Source organism: Canis lupus, chromosome 36 (assembly GCF_003254725.2).
Source record: "Canis lupus dingo isolate Sandy chromosome 36, ASM325472v2, whole genome shotgun sequence".
Lineage (NCBI taxonomy): Eukaryota > Metazoa > Chordata > Mammalia > Carnivora > Canidae > Canis > Canis lupus.
Window position 1 is genome coordinate 5,463,443 of NC_064278.1, and position 18,038 is coordinate 5,481,480.

The window sequence follows — 18,038 nt, forward strand, 5'->3', positions numbered from 1 at the left end:
TCAGCGGTTTAGCGCCGCCTTCAGTCCAGGACACGATTCTGGAGACCCGGGATCGAGTCCCACATCAGGCTCCCTGCATGGAGCCTGCTTCTCCCTCTGCCTGTGTCTCTGCCTCCCTCTCTCTCTCTCTGTGTCTCTCATGAATAAATAAATAAAATCTTTAAAAAAATAAAAAATAAAAAAATAAAAAAATGTATTAAAATAATAGTCATTAAATATTTAATCATTCATTTATGTATCAGTTTAATGTTTTTGCTGTGTTTGTTCTTTTCGAAGTGTGGCTATACAATAAAAATATTTTTATTATTTAATAAATCTATTTCTATTACACATGAAAAATAATCTCACAGAAACACCTGCTGTGGGTTGAATATCTAACTCTTGGTTTCAGCTCAAATTGTGGTCTCAGTATGATGGGATTGAGCCCTGTGACAGGAGTAAAGTCTACTGAAATTTCTCTCTCCCTCTCCCTCTGTGGCTTCCCCCCATGCTCGCTCTCTCAGTCTAAAATAAATACATAAATCTTAAAAAAAAAGAAAAGAAAAGAAAAAAAAAATAATCTTACAAATCACATGCTACTTCTAGGCCGTTTCAGTGTTGGCAGTCTTGGACTGCAGACATAGGAAGCCTGTTTCTACCACTCTCTTTTTAAAGATTCACAACTACATATATTTTGGTATACATTTTTAAGGTTTAATAAAGACTTCTTAAAATTCTAAACATGCTTCTACCCTCATCTAGCTATTTCAAATCCTGACCATTAATATTTTTAATTAGGGAAATTATTCAATAGAAAAAAAGAATCAGGAGGCTTGAGTAGCTCAGTGGTTGAGTGTCTACCTTTGGCTCAGGGTGTGATCCCAAGGTCTTGGGATCCTTGTGTGTCTCTGCCAATCTTAAAAAAAAAAAAAAAAAAGAAAAAAAAAAAAGAAAAAATCACAGGCCCTAATCAGCAATATTTTTTTTTAGGAGGGAAGAAGAATATACTTGTAAATATTAGAAAACTACTGAGGAAACTGGTAAAAACATAATCTACCACCAATGAAATACTTTATCCAGTGTCAGGCAATGTAACTTTCTGCAATGATTGAAATGCTCAGTATCAGCCGTCCACTATCCAACTCACAGCCAAATGTTGCTATTAAGCAATTTTAATATGGTTACTATGATTAAGCAACTGACTTTTAAACGTTAATTTTAATTATTTTTAATTTAGATTTAAATAGCCACTGGTAGAGAGTGACTACCATATTAGAATTAAACAATTCTGACAGCACACCAGGATCGAACTGTAAATGATTCTCCTAAATATCAAAAATGTTTTTCTCTATTTTTTTTAGAAGTGGGGAAAAAAACCCTCAACTGTGTTGGGTATGGTATGTTCATTTTAGAAAAATCGCTCCAAATTTAGAAAGGAATTATTTTATCTTTGAATAACTTTCAAGTTTATGTCTGGTGGGGAAAAAAAAAAGATTTATTGTATCATCCTTAATGTATCCTAAGATACATGGGAAAAGTCTTGGGTTTTTGAGAATTGAATTATAAGCCTTTTCAGATTGCATTTATATTGCCTATTAAAAAGTTTCAATTTGCCTTAGGGACACCTGAGTGACTCAGTTGGTTGAGAGTTGGACTCTTGGTTTTGGCTCAGATCAAGATCTCATGGGTCATGGGATCCCTGGGTGGCGCAACGGTTTAGCGCCTGCCTTTGGCCCAGGGCGATCCTGGAGACCCGGGATCGAATCCCACGTCGGGCTCCCGGTGCATGGAGCCTGCTTCTCCCTCTGCCTGTGTCTCTGCCTCTCTCTCTCTCTCTCTCTCTCATTCTGTGTGTGTGTGTGTGTGTGTGTGTGTGACTATCATAAATAAATAATAATTAAAAAAAAAAAAAGATCTCATGGGTCATGAGATAGAGCCCTGCATCAGGCTTTGAGCTCAGTGGGAGTCTGATTCTCTTGCCTCTGTCCCCCTCTCCACTCACGTGCTCTCTCTCTCTCAAATAAATAAAAAGAAAAATAAAAGTTTCAATTTGCTTTAATTTGTTCTGCTGGGTAGAACATCTATCATTAAGACTAAAGCCTATAAATAAAAATTAAAAAAAAAAAAAATAAAAGGGATCCCTGGGTGGCGCAGCGGTTTAGCGCCTGCCTTTGGCCCAGGGCGCGATCCTGGAGACCCGGGATCGAATCCCACATCGGGCTCCCGGTGCATGGAGCCTGCTTCTCCCTCTGCCTGTGTCTCTGCCTCTCTCTCTCTCTCTCTCTCTCTCTCTGTATGACTATCATAAATAAATAAAAATTAAAAAAAAAAAAGACTAAAGCCTCAATAGAACATAGAAAAAAAAGTAATTTATTTTATTAACAACTTTGATAGCCCATATCTCTCTTAAGAGCCTCTTTTGCTATTAACTGTTTTCCCTTTCTTATAATGTTTTAAGAAAAACAGATGAGCAAACTTTAATAGCAAGACAAAAGTTTTAACTAATTATGTAATATGGTATATATGAAAAAAAACCTGCTATCTCAGCCTAAAGTGAATATAGAAATAGAAGACATTATAGGAATGCCTGGATGACTCAGCGGTTGGGCCCCTGCCTTTGGCTCTGGTCCTGATCCCAGGATCTGAGATCGAGTCCCACATCAGGCTCTCTGCAGGGAGCCTGCTTCTCCTTCTGCCTATGTCTCTGCCTCTCTGTGTCTCTTAAGAATAAATAAATAAATTTAAAAAAAGACATTATAAACAATAAAACATAAACTTTGTTAAGCAGCTTTCTCAAGCTGGATAGACATCAATCTTACATGCAAATAAAGAAATAAGAATCATCTCCTGATCTGTACAAACACTGGCATCCAGGCTAAAAGTTGTTTTACTGCTTTCATGGGGGAGGACATCCAAAGCCGAAAAAGAAAGTAAAATAGACATTGTTAATAGCTATGGGTTCCAATTCCAAGCCGTATTTTTGGTATATCATACTCACTGAATGCCTCCTGTCCTCAATTTCAACTGTGTCTAAGCAGGGTATATAGTAAAATGTCTGATGTGCTTCTTTCCTTAATGTTCACAGAGAATATGAAGGCAGTACATCTAATTACTCATGCAATAGCACATTAAATCATGCTAAAATACACTGAAATTAATAAAAAGGATGGAACATCCTACCCTTAAAACTGACAGCTGACCGACTACCTGAAATGAAGTGTTCATATAACTTATAGAACTAAAAGAAATAAGGAGTCCTACAGATTCACCAATTCAAAGCCTTCAATTTTTATTTTGACCGTTTATAATTTTTTTTATCAAAAAGCATCATCATACCTAGGTTCTATATTGTTGGCACTATTTGCTTTGAAGACCTCATCAGGCTTTCTGGTAGGGTAAGTAGGCCTTTAGTTCAAAACCTGCTGTTGATTAATTCAACACCTGCCTTTAGAAATAACCAGAAGCCCAAACTCAGAAAGTTAGAAAGAGATGACTCTATAGCCTCCCAACAGAAGTGTAAGAATAAGGCAAATTACAGGTTTTCATTTTAAAACTTCTAACTTGGGGCGCCTGGATGGCTCACTCAGTTAAGCAACCAACTCTTTTTTTTTTTTTTAATTTTATTTATTTATTCATAGAGACACACAGAGAGAGAGGGGGGCAGAGGAACAGGCAGAGGGAGAAGCAGGCTCCATGTAGGGAGCCCGATGTGGGACTCGATCCAGGGTCCCCAGGATCACACCCCAGGCTGCAGGCGGCGCTAAACCGCTGCGCCACCAGGGCTGCCCAGCATCCAACTCTTTATTTCAGCTCAGGTCATGATCTCAGAGTCCTCAGATCAAGCCCCAGGTCAGACTCCATATTCAGTTGGGAGTCTGCTTGAGATTCTCTCTCTCCCTCTCCCTTTGTCCCCCCCTCCTGCTCTTTTCCTCTCTCTATAAGTAAATCTTCAAAAAATAATACTAAAATAAAACTTCTGTCATATTACAACCTAGAACAAAGTGAGATCTCCCTTAGGAGAGCTTCCTTAAGTGCTAAACAAAAGCAAAAGCAAAAAAGTATATATAATCTCTTTAAGCCTTAAAGAAATGAATTACCAGGATTTTAACTTTTTATCACCCTCTCCAAGCTTACTACTCTCTTCAACTAAACAACTCATTGTCTGTACTACTAGATCAGGTAAGACCAAATATAAACAAAGATAATTTAAAAGCACTTCTTGTATGGTCAATGATTTCAAATGAATCATTTTCCTCATATGGAATGCTCATCCTTATTATTACATATGATTGAAACGTCTCTAGAAAAGCCATAATCCCCAAAGGTTAACTCACCAAATTTTTCAACAACTAACATAAGTCTTATTACATGAAATTTAGCTAGAGCTCAATGGTAGCTTCATAAAATTTTGCTGATAATAGAAACCATGCAAACAAAGTACAACCAGCTATTAGACTTGGTGAACTATCCTCAAAAAATTTGAGTATATATAAGTTGCATGGTTTCCTCAACTTTACCACCCTATTCTTTCAAAACTAATTAGCACTTCTCAAAATCTTTACTTACTAGTTCATAGGTTTCTGCCTTAATGCCATAAATGGTCATCCAGTAGAGGAAGAAAGTGGGTCGTACTGCTAATCAGTGTTGAAACATTCCTGGGGTTAATATATACACAATATCCAAAAATGAACTAATCACTTGGGTGAAGTAACATAATGAAGAGTTTCATTTGAGAAAACTTATATGCTGTTTTGACTGTACTTTTATTTCTCTATGTTCTTTAGGAAATTCAAATCAAATTGTAGCAACACAAAGAGGTAAAGCCGACAGGAATTACTATTAACTAAGTTAAGCACATTATCTGAATATAATTACAGGGAAATTTTAGTATTTATCAAAATCAGAGTCTTAGTCCTACCAATCAATATTTGCCACTTACAAGACTGCCTTAAAAAGGGGGGGGGGGGGGGGCGGGGGCAACTAGGTGGCTCAGTGGTTGAGTGTCTGCCTTTGGCTCAGGGTGTGGTCCCGGGGTCCAGGGATCAATTCCCACGTTGGGCTCCCTGCATGGAGCCTGCTTCTCCCTCTGCCTGTGTCTCTGCCTGTCTCTCTCTCTCTCTGTGTCTCATGAATGAATGAATGAATGAATAAATAAATAAATCTTTAAAAAACAAGATTGAAATGAAACTATTCTAATCCAACTTCAAATATCCAATTTACACTATGGCTATTAAGACTCATGAGGCAATTAAACAATGTAACAAGATAAAGGCAAAAAAATTGTTAGATCCAATAACTAAATTTGCCATTACTAATAAAAAAACTAGGTTTCAGATAATATATATTGTTTCCTTTTCTATTAAAAGAACTTTGTGGGGATTCTGGGTTGGCTCAGCGGTTTAGTGCCTGCCTTTGGCCCAGGGCATGATCCTTCGGTCCTGGGATCGAGTCTTGCATTGGGCTCCCTGCGTGGAGCCTGCTTCTCCCTCTACCTGTGTCTCTGCCTCTCTATCTCTCTCTGTGTCTCTCATAAATAAAATCTTAAAAAAAAATAAAAGAATGTTGTCATGAATATTAAATAATTATTATCACTATTTTTTCTTAGAACCCTTGAATGATTTCATCATAAACAAGAAATCTGGTCTAAAGCTTTCAATAATAAATTACATAACCCTGGTCCTCATTCAGAAATTTGGCAGATAATGGGGATCCTCGGGTGGCTCAGCGGTTTAGCGCCTGCCTTTGGCCCAGGGCGCAATCCTGGAGTCCCAGGATCGAGTCCCATGATGGGCTCCCAGCATGGAGCCTGCTTCTCCCTCCTCCTGTGTCTCTGCCCCTCTCTCTCTCTCTCTCTCTGTGTGTGTCTATCATGATAAATAAATAAATCTTTAAAAAAAAAAAAAAGAATTTTGGCATATACTTATTATAGACCTTAGGCAATCTCTTAGAACTTCAGTTTGCGATACCATAATTATCTACTTTACACTGAGGTTGTGAAGTTTAGTTAATTATGCTTATAAAGTTTTTAGAGGTACACAGATGAAAGAGAAGTATAAGGCATTGATATAATTAATTGCTATGTACTTAGTGAAAAAAATTTCAACTTAAAAACATTTAACAGCAAGAATCTAGATGAATCCTAAAAACATTATACTAAATGAAATAAACTGGTGCTACAGACTGAATGGTTGTGTCCTCTCCCACCCTGCCATAATTCATATGTTGAAATCTAATCCCTAGTGTGATGACACTTGAAAGTGGGATTTGAGGGCGATTGGGTCATGAGAACAGAACACTCCTGAATGGAATTAGTGCCCTTATAAAATAAGAGACCCCAAAGAACTTCCTTGTCCCTTCCACCATGTGAAGTTATAGCAAAAAGACAGCCGTCTATGAACCAGGAAGCAGGCCCTAACCACACACCAAATCTGTCCACACCTTTATCTTGGATGTCCCAACTTCCCAAACTGTGAGAAACAAATTTCTATTGTTTATAAGCCACCCAGTCTATGGTATTTTGTCCAAACAGGACTAAGCCAGCCAGTCACAACAGGACAAACTCAGTATGATTCTTAACATATTGTGATGTAAGGCACTTATTATGAGAGGTACATGAATAGTCAAATTCATAAAACAGTAAGTAAAATGGTGATTTGCCAGGGGCTGGAGGAGGGGAGAACGGGAAGTTCTTGTTTAATGGGTACAGAGTTTCAATTATGGAAGATGCAGAAGTTCAGAAGATGGATGGTGGTGATGGCTGTACAACAGTGTAAATATACTCAATACCACTGAACTATATATATATATTTTTAAGATTTTATTTATTCACTCATGAGAAACACAGAAAGAGAGAGGGGCACAGACACAGGCAGAGGTAGAAGGAGGCTCCATGCAGGGAGCCCAATGTGGGACTCGATCCCTGGACTCCAGGATCATGCCCTGGGCCAAAGGCAGATGCTCAACAGCTGAGCCACTGAGGCGTCCCCACTGAACCATATTCTAAACGTGGCTAAAATATGAAATTTAATGTTATATATATTTCACCACAATAATAAAAAAATTAACAAGTGAAAATCTTATATAAATCACAAACCAACCTTAAATTTTTCTTTCACTAATACACACATTAAAACATTAATCAAATCAAGGGATTCATTTGTTCATTTATTAACTATTAATCAAGAGTTTTCTATGTGGCAGGCATTGTGCTAGACCTGGAAATACGGCAGTGAAAAATGAAATATGGCAGTGAAGACAAAGTCTCTGTCTTCACAGAACCTATACAAAAATTGTGCAGGCCTACAAACAACCAAAAAGTACAAAAATTATAGCCTTTCTCATAGTGAAAAGTACTACAATGAAGGGTAAGGAGATGCAGTGATAGCAAGAAAGGCCCATCTGAGAAGATTACTGCCCAGAGATCAGAATGAAGCAAGAATGAATGTTTCAGGTAGAAAGAATATCAAGTGCTAATGTCCCGAGGTGGAAAGGCTTAGGTGTTTTGAAAAAATGACGAGAAGGTACAGTATTGGTGCACAATAAGTTAGAAGTCAGTGGTAGAAGAACTAGGCACAGAGCACAGAGGACTTGGAAAGCAACAGTAATAGATGGATATCATTCCAGCTGTGCTGAAAGCCATAAGGGATGATTTCATAAAGGAGTGATGTGATCTGATTAAAAAAAAAACAAACAAACACCCTTGTTACTGTATACAGAATAATCCTGGGAATAGGAAAGGAAGAGATTAATCAAACAGTGAGACCAGTTTAGAGAACTGTAGTAATTCAGGCGGAAATGAGGGGACTGTCATGGTAGCCATGTCAATGGTAGAAGTGGTTAGATATTTGCTTGCTGGTGGATTAAGAGAAATAAGCATCAGAGTCCAAAATGACTTCAAGGTTTTCATCGGATCAATTGGGTGAATAAGCTGTCACACACTGAGATAGAGGACAATAGGGAGAAATAGGTTTGGTGGTGGTTGTGATGACAGTATTAAGAATTTGGCTTTAGGGTAGCCCGGGTGGCTCAGCGGTTTAGCGCTGTCTTCAGCCCAGGGCCTGATCCTGGAGACCTGGGCTTGAGTCCCACATCGGGCTACCCGCATGGAGCCTGCTTCTCCCTCTGCCTGGGTCTCTGCCTCTCTCTCTCTCTCTCTCATGAATAAATAAATAAAATCTTAAAAAAAAAATAATTTGGCTTTGGCAAAGTTAAGTATCCAAATAAAATGTTTCAGGAGAGAGGACATGGTCAACTGTGGCAAAATGTTGCTGGACAATACTTAACCTGAGGGCTAAGAAATGGCCATTGGATTTAGTGAGGTAAATTCACTGGTGCCCATGACAAGATTGTTCTCAGTGGAATGCTGAAGACAAAGGCATGAATAGGATAAGTAAAGCAAAGAAAGTGTGATGAGGCCGTAGAGGTGGCATATATGGACAACTCTTTGAAGGAGTTTCTGGTTTCACTCTAAAGGACTGTACAGAAATGGTACTACAGCTAAAAGGGGATGTAGAGTCTTGAAATATTTTTGTATTAAAATGAGGGAACAGAACAGCATGTATATATGATGAGATGATGTAGAGGAAAAAAAAGGATGATGATGGAGAAAATTACAGAAGCAAAATCAATGATTACTAAGCATCTAATAAATGCATAAATCTGTCCTTGCTGCTAGAAATGCAAAGATAATAAATATAAGACATGTAATTAATTTAAGGGTTATAAGGAAATTATATTGAAAATCATAGGGGAAAAATATTATATATATATAATTAGGTTAAAAATCCCTTAGAAAGAGTATTACTTTATAATAAAGGCTGTCATGTTAAAAAGATTTTGCAAAGCAATGTTGATGTATTTTATGATGTGACAGCAATGTCCTTCTAAGCTATACACATGCAGCTGCACAGTGTAAAAATAATGCCATACACAGCTTTTATTTGATTATGCACACTAGGGCTTAAATAGGATCAACATTAGATAAAAGAGTAAAGCTAGCAATTTTTAAAAGCATCTCCACTGTATTTTCCTTTTTCCCTCCACTGTATTGACCCATTTCCACTTTTGGATTTCCAGCACCATCTCTTCTCCACTCATCACTTTACTCAAAACAGAAAGCAATTGACATATCAATTATTTACACAAACCTTCATCATTTCCAGAGTTCCCTTCTCTCTGCTTATTAATTACTTTCTACAATGTTTCCCTGCCTCCTAAACAAAGTTAAGAATTATACAGTTATTAACAGGTGATGGGGATTAAGGAATACACTTGTGATCAACATCGGGTGTTGTACGGGAGTGTTGAATCACTATATTGTACACTTGAAACTAATATTACACTGTATGTTAACTAATTGGAATTTAAATAAAAATGCCACAAGAATTAAATAGTTATATAAAAATCTGAACACTATAAAGACAAGTGATTACATATTAGTGTAAATTAATTTAGTTATGTTACTCAAACACATTTGCATTTTAAGCTTTTTTCCCTCTAAGACTCTTTATTTCTTGTATATTTTTTTAGATTTATTTATTTGAGTGAGAGAGCATGTGTGTGTGCATGCTTATACTTGCATGCAGTAGGAAGGGCCAGAGAGAGTTCCCAGGCAGACTCCATGCTGAGCTCGAAGCCCAGCTCAGAGCTCGATCTCACAACCCAGAGGTTACAACCTGAGCCAAAACCAAGAGTCAGGCACTCAACCAACTATTCCACCCAGGTGCCTCAATTCCTTGTGTATTTTTATACTCTGTCCTGTTCTAAAATAAGATATGAAGTAATACATTTAGGTACATAATACACAAATTAAAATTAGAAATTGAGAGCAAAAAAAATAACATTAGGCCAAGAATAAAGTTAGTTTCAAAATGCATGCCATGGGATGCCTGGGTGGCTCAGCAGTTGAGCATCTGCTTTTGGCTCAAGACATGATTCTGGAGTCTCAGGATCAAGTCCCGCATGCATGGATAAAGTCCCGCTCCCTGCATGGAGCCTGCTTCTCTCTCTGCCTATGTCTCTGCCTCTTTTTCTCTCTCTGCGTGTCTCTCACAAATAAATAAATAAATAAAATCTTTAAAAGAAAATGCATGCCACAAAGCCCTGTAACCCTTGTAACAGGGGCGACCCAAGATAGGTTTCCTGATAATCAATGCGAAGAAGTGACTGCCATATGCAGCTTTTGTTGATTTAGGTTATTCACAGTACTCATAAAGTTAAATCATTTTTTTGAAGGAAGAAAGCTTGCTGAGACCTGAGGAAAGTCTTTCTATGGAGTTGTCAAAAAGATTCTAGCAATAAATAAAGTAATCAGTTTTGAACAGCTATTTCTTTAACATTCCTCAGAGACCGGCCAATGGCATAATACTTAAGAGCATTTCAGCAGCTAAATAGAGTTCAAGAATGTCACATATAACTTTACTTCTAGGAAAAGATGTGAACATTCCAGAGAAGTATTCTACCTACTTCAGGCATTCCTCCCCAAAATATGTTAGAAATCAAAATGGATTTTAAAATTGAGATAAATACACGATTACATAAAATTCACAATTTTAAAGTGTACAATTCAGTGGTTTTAGTATATTCACAATGTTGAGAAACTGTTTAATTCCAGAACACTTTCATCATCCCAAAGAGAAAAATCATGCCAATTAAGTAGTCATTTCCCATTCTCCTCCAGACTCTCCCTCCCCGCCCCTAGCAATCCCTAATTTATTTTCCGTCTCCGTGAATTTGCCTATTCTGGACACTTTCACATATATGGAATCATAATATGTGACGTTTTCTGTGTGGCTTCCTTCACTTAGTATACTGTTTTCAAGGCTCATCCATACTATAGCATATATTAGTATTTCATTCTCTTTTAAACAGATGAATAATATTCAATTATATGCACATCTTATCCAACCATTGGTTAATAGACATTTAGTTGTTTCCACCTTTTGGTCCTTATGAATAACACTATAAACATTCATATACAAATTTTTGTGTGGACGTAAAGTTTCAGTTCTCTTAGATATACATACCTAAGAACAGGAATTTTGAGTCATATGGTAATTCTATATTTAACTTATTGAGTAACTGCCAAACTGTTTTCCAACATGGGTGTAGCACTTTACATTCCCACAAGTAGTATATGAGATACCCAAGTTTTCATACCTTTGCCAACAATTGTTATTTTCCATTTTTTTAATACTCATCCCAGTGGGTCTGAAGTATTATCTCATTATGGTTTTGCTCTGCGTTTCCTGATGGCTAATGATATTGAGCACTTTGTCATGTGCTTATTGCCATTTGTATATCTTCTTTGGAGAAATGTTTAAATCCTCTGCCCCTTCTTTGAGTTACTTATCATTTTGTTGTAAAGTTTAGTTCACAATGAATTTTTAAAGATTCTCATCTATTATGAGTTCTGATTAGGAGTGACAAAATAAATTATAATTTGTGTAAATGATGTAAGATCAAAACTATTTTGAGGCAGAAAACACATCTCCATGTTGTATGGATCTATTGTATAATGCTAACCAATATCAATACAAATTCTTGCACTGCCTGTGAATTTTCTTCCTCCTCACTATCAAATGTGTTGCCTATTTAATGAACAGTTGGTATCCATAAAGAGGCATATTGTTTTAACATTTCAACAAAAACTGGCAATTGTCAAATAATCAGAAAAAAAAGGTGGATATTAAAACAGCTTGAAGCATTTCAAAAGAAACTAACAAATGGATTACAGCTTGAGGAAGTAAAGTATATAATACCTGCATGCTCATTGACTTCTTCATGCAGGTTGAAAAGCTTTAAAAAAAAACTTTAGAAGTCTCATTTGAAGCTTTAAAGGCAATGCTAGTTTGACTCTTTCAATAGCAAAGATATGGAATACTCTGGTCTGAATAAGCAACATTTTTCTTTAAAGTTCTAGGAATATAAGATACTGATCATCAAGCTAGTTAACCGGATATAATCAGCAGCTTAAATTCATGCTAAAAAAGATGGTGAAAAGAACATTTGTGAGTTTCTGAAGAATGTGATCCTTAAGAGAATTTGAAACAAAACAAAACAAAAAAAAAACTGAATTTACTGGGAGAAGAGGACAAGATCATGAAGAGTTGTTAATAAGTTTAATCACTTGAATAAGTTTTATTATATATAATTTTAGTTCACCACTGCCATAGCGAATGAATTTTATCATACCATTTACTATTCTTTTCCTTGTGTTAGGTTTTCTATGACCTACCCTCTAACATTATTTGGCATGATCTCTGCTCTACCTAGTGATGCGCAGGCAGCATTTATCAAGTAACAATTAATGTATGCCATCTACTCCAGAACAAATCATGCCTTGATTTAAATTTCAATCGATATTTGTGATATTATCACAGTGATATACAGTATTACATATTAATGCTACCCAGTCTGTTCTCAAAACAATGCATAAAGATTTAAATTTAAAGATGATTCTTATTTTGGGGGCACCTGGATGGTTCAGCGTTTGAGTGTCTGTCTTCGGCTCAGGTCATGTTCCCAGGGTCCTGGGATTGAATCCCACATCGGGCTCCCCACAGGGAACCTGCTTCTCCCTGTACCTATGTCTCTGCCTCTCTGTCTCTCTCATGAATAAGTAAATAATTTTTTTTTAAAAAAAGATTTTTATTCTCAAACTGCTAGTGAATTAAATAAGCATAAAAGCTGGAACATTTCAAAGAGAATAGCTGCCTTTAGTTTCTAAATAAACTGTGAAGCGAGCTATTCAGGATGAAATAATGATTGTTTTTGCAGCAACCCAAGAATAACCAACATACAGCAAAATGTGCAGGCTGTGTTCTCCCTTTTCTTATCATATACCTAAACAAAACAAGTAAAGAAGTTTACTACACAAAAACAGATTTAGTGCTGAACTTATGTAATTATCCATTTAATCAGCAAGTTTTCTCATATTAAGAGGAAATAGTATAAAAAGATGCAAATGTTTGCTTCCTTTTTAAAGTTGGTAGATTGAGAATTTTTTAAAGCAAAAACATGTTAAAAAAAAAACCTTAAAATTTCTCATGGTAAAAAATATATTTTGGGGACACCTGGGTGGCTCGGTTGGTTAAGCATCTACATTCAACTCAGGTCATGATCCCAGGGTCCTGGAATTGAGTCCTGCATCAGGCTCCCTGTTCAGTAGGGAATCTGCTTCTCCCCCTATGTGTCTGCACATCTCTCTCTCTCTCTCTCTTGTGAATAAATAAATAAAATCTTAAAAAAAAAAAAAAAAAAAAGAAGGGATCCCTGGGTGGCGCAGCGGTTTGGCGCCTGCCTTTGGCCTAGGGCGCGATCCTGGAGACCCGGGATCGAATCCCACATCGGGCTCCCGGTGCATGGAGCCTGCTTCTCCCTCTGCCTGTGTCTCTGCCTCTCTCTCTCTCTCTGTGTGACTATCATAAAAAAAAAAAAAAAAAAAAAAAAAAAAGAATATGGACAATATCATTCCAGTGTTTTAAATGTGATTTCACTGTATAGTTGAGTGCAAGAGATAAAAAAGTAGAGTAATACTTGATTTGAAAGGCTCTCTAATATATCACCCTGAGGGGAAAGTGATCTCATTTTGAATGAACTTTTCCTGTCATTTCTAGCCCCAGGACACTTTTTACCCTTCTCTCTCTGCCTTCTCTTCTTTTGTCTAGAGAAAAGCAACTTCTATCAGAAACCCTTTTCTAACCTCTGGCATCTGCCCTCCAACCCCAATGCCAACTTTTAGCACTCCTTGCAGCCTGGATAAGTGCTGATCTTAATACCCCATCAGATACTGTGCATATCTCTTTCACTAATTAATTTATCTCAAATGACTGAGATCTTTTTATTGTTTCCTTTACTAGATACCAATTTTCATAAAAGCAATGATTATGTCTCATATATAACAGATGCTTGTGATATAATAAAAAAGTATTTAGTCTTTATCCCTGGTTCCTAACACAGAGCTCCAAAAAGTTCTGAAATTTAAAGATTTTCGTTATTTTATTTTATTTGAGAAAGAGAGACAGAGAGCAGGGGGAGGGGCACAGAGAGAAGGTGGAGAGAATCCCAAACAGACTCTCCACCCAGCCCCAAAGCCCAGATATAGGGCTCAATCCCACCACCCTGAGATCATAACCTGAACCAAAACAGACAGTAAGACACTCAACCGACTGAGCCACCCAGGGACCCCAAAAGTTCTAGAATTTGAATTTACTACCTCTTGGGCGCCTGAGTGGTGCAGTTAAGCATCCAACCCTCGGTTTCAGCTCAGGTCATAATCTCAGGTTTGTGAATGGAGCCCTGTGTCAGGCTCTACACTTAGTGTGGAATCTGCTTAAGAGTCTCTCTCCCTCTCTTTCTGTCCTTCCCATCCCCCACCGTCCACTCTCTCACTCTAAAATAAATAATGAAATTATATAAAAATATATTTATTAAAAGCCTTTAAAACTCAATTTGTTGAAAATCAGTTACATTTTTAAATGAGCAAAGGATTTTAATAAAAATTTATCTAAAGAAGATATAGAAATGAATGATAAACACATTAAAAGATGCTCAACAACACCAGCCATTGGGAAAATGCGAATCCAAAACACAGTAAGATACACTTCAGACCCCGTAAAATAGCTAAAGTGAAAAAGAGAAAAAATAACAAGTGTTGATGAAGATATCGAGAAACTGGAGCCTTTGAACACTGCATTATATAATGTTACAGCCACTTTGAAAAATATGTAACAGTTCTGCAATAAGTTAAACTGAGTTACCTAGTCACCCAGCAATTCCTCTCCTAGTATATACCCAAGAGAACTGAAAACATATATCACATAAAAATCGACATGTTGGGGATCCCTGGGTGGCTCAGCTGTTTAGCGCCTGCCTTCAGCCCAGGGTATGATCCTGGAGTCCCAGGATTGAGTCCCAGATTGGGCTCCCTGCATGGGCTCCCAGATTGGGCTCCCAGATTGGGCTCCCTGCTCCCTGCTTCTCTCTCTGCCTGTGTCTCTGCCTCTCTCTCTCTCTCTCTCTCTGTGTCCCTCATGAATAAATAAATAAAATCTTAAAAAAAAAATTGACATGTATTTTGTACATGAATGGCCATAGCAGCATTTTTCTTAAGTATTTAATATTCATAATTATTCAAATATCCATCCCTGATAAATGGATAAACAAAATGTGGCATACCCCTGCAATGAAAGATGATTCAGCAGTAACACGAAAGGAAGTACTAATACATGCTACGACATGAGTGAACCTAAAAGAAAACATTATGTTACATGAAAGAACCAATCACAAAATGGGAAGGACAGAAAGAAGCAACTTTATCACATATTGTAAGGTTCCATTTATATGAAATTTCCAGGATAGTAAATTACTAGTTTCTAGGGTCCATAAGAGTAGGAAACCTGTAAATTACTGGTTTCTAGAGGTCAGAGAAGTGGGAAGTAGAGAGTGACCTCTAGTTTATATATGGGATTTCTTCATGAAGTCCTAATATTACATAGTGGTGATGGTTATACAATTCTGTGAATATATATTAAAAGTCACTGATTTGTATCATATATTTACTTTTAAAAGGGTACATTTTATAGATGAATTATGTATCAATAAACTTAGTAAAAAAAAAAAAAAAACAGTTAAGAGACTGGTAGGAGATACTACAAAGCCCCAACATAGGTCCTAAAAGAAGTGGAGGAAATAATAAAGAAGCAATATTTGAAGAATCAACAAGTGAGTGTTTGTTAGAATTAAGGAAAGAATTCATTTCTCAGATTCAAAGTATATTTTGTGTCCAAAGAAGGACAAATAAAAATATATTCACATCTATACCCATCACCTAGATGTGGAACTTTAGGGTAGGATAAAAAGAAATCACAAAAAATGTCAAAGAGAGAAAGACATGTTATCTCATAAGGAATACTGACAGACCATTGCTCAGCAACAAAAGAAACCAAAACACAATGAAGTAATAGCTCCAAAACTGAAACTGAGAAAGTCTATATAAAATGTAACCATTCCTTAAAGATTATTTTTTTCTTACTTAGGGGAAGGTAATTTTAATTGCAGATGCTGTTTCTTTCTTGATTATTCATTTACTAAGGTTTATAAAAATGCAGAAGCAATTTTGATACTTTATGTTTATCTAGGAAATTATGTATTTTACATAAGATTTCAAATTTCACATAAAGTTTTTCATTTTATTTTGTTACTTTCTTTAGATGCCTGTGATTTTAGTATTTTTATGTCTTCATAATTCTTGATGGAAGCAACCCCTTGTTATTAATTTCTGTAGTCTTGATAATATATCTTACTTTGATATACTTAGTCTGAAATTAATGAAATTAATCCAACTTTCTTTTATTTATAGAGTATATCTTTTATATTCTTTTACTTTATTCTATGTCTTTATATTTAAAAGGGGTTTTTCTTTTAAATAGCATATAGTTGGCGCTTGCATTTTTGTCCAATCTGACAATCTTTCTCTTAATTGAAGTATTTAGGTTATGTACATTAAATATAATTATTAATAACACTGTATAAATCTACTATCATGTTGTTTTTTTATTAGTATTTTTTTCTTTTCCCTCTCGACCTGTTTTCTTTTAGATTAAGTATTTATTTATTTATTATGGAAAAGAGAGAAGATAAAGAGGAAAAGACTCATTTTATGAAGCTAGATTAATTTTGAAAGTAAAACCGAACCAATTTCAGTTGCAAAATCTTAAATAAACCGGTAAATCAAATCTAGCAGAATACTAAAATACTATTAATAAATCATGACTAAGCACTTTTTCTAAAGATTTATTTATTTGAGAAACAGAGTGTGCACAAGCATGCAGAAAGGGGAGGTGCATCGGGGTGCTCAGAGGGAAAGGGAGAGAGAGAATCAGGAGAGAGAAAATCTTAGCAGATTCCACACCTCCTGCGGAGTCTGTTGTGGAGCTTGATCCCTGGCCCTGAGATCATCACCTGAGCCGTAATTAAGAGTCAGATTCTTAAATGACTGAGCCACATAGTGTCTCTAAGCAGTTTCTATTCAGAGAATACAAAGACAGGTCTATTTCTGAAAAGCTATTAATGTTAGTCACACTATTAGTGAATTAAAAGGAGAAAATTACAGTATCTTCTCAAGAATGCAAAAAAAAAATGTATTCTGTAAAATCTAATATAAATTGTGATTAAAACTCTTATCCAGGGATGCCTGGTGGCTCAGTGGTTGAGCTCCTGCCTTCTGCTCAGGGTGTGGTCCCAGAGTCCCGGGGTCAAGTCCCACATGGGGCTCCTGCATGGAGCCTGCTTCTCCTCCCTCTTCCTGTGTCTCTGCCTCTCTCTCTCTCTCTCTCTCTCTCTGTCTCTCATGAATAAATAAAATCTTAAAAAAAAAAAAAACTCTTATCCAACTTAGTTGAACAATAGAAAAGTTTTTTTTAACACAACAACATATTATTGATAGTAACAAATAACTAAAATAAAGAAGTATTCCCAATAGGATCAAGAAAAAACTAAATGTTTGTTGTTATCATTTTTATTTAATATTGTCCTTTAGTTTTTTGTTTGTTTTTGTCCTTTAGTTTCTAATCAACAAAAGAAGTTAAGTGTATAGGATTTCTGGCTGGCAGCCATGCTGAGACCCCAGCCAACAACCAGCATCAAACACAAGACATGAGTAAAGATTATTAAAAATAATCTCCAGATTATTCCAGCCTACGGCTGCCAGACTTCAGTCACTCCATCTGAGGCATATGGAGCAGAAAAAGGAAACTCTGCTATACCCTGTCTGAATTCCTAACACGCAGAAACCATAAAATATAATAAGTGTTGTTATTAAGCTACTAAATTTTGAGTTATTCACTGGAATAATGGGAAAAGATTTTTAAATTAAAAAAAAGCATAATCGTAACAGAAAAAACTAACAATTTTTAAATTTCTATACAACAAAGACATTTTAATCAAAGTGAAAAGACAAGCCACTGAGAAAAGATAGCTCCAATTGCTATAACTATAGAATAACAAATAGACAACTTAAGTTCGAAAAATGGGCCAAGAATATCAACAGGCAAATCACA

The 18,038-nt window shown here is 36.3% G+C and overlaps 1 protein-coding gene across 5 annotated transcripts in view; it reads right to left on the reverse strand.

Moving 5' to 3' along the window:
- The window catches only part of BAZ2B (bromodomain adjacent to zinc finger domain 2B), a 293,071-nt gene that overhangs the window by 223,448 nt on the left and 51,585 nt on the right, over nt 1–18,038 (reverse strand). The window lies entirely within an intron of this gene.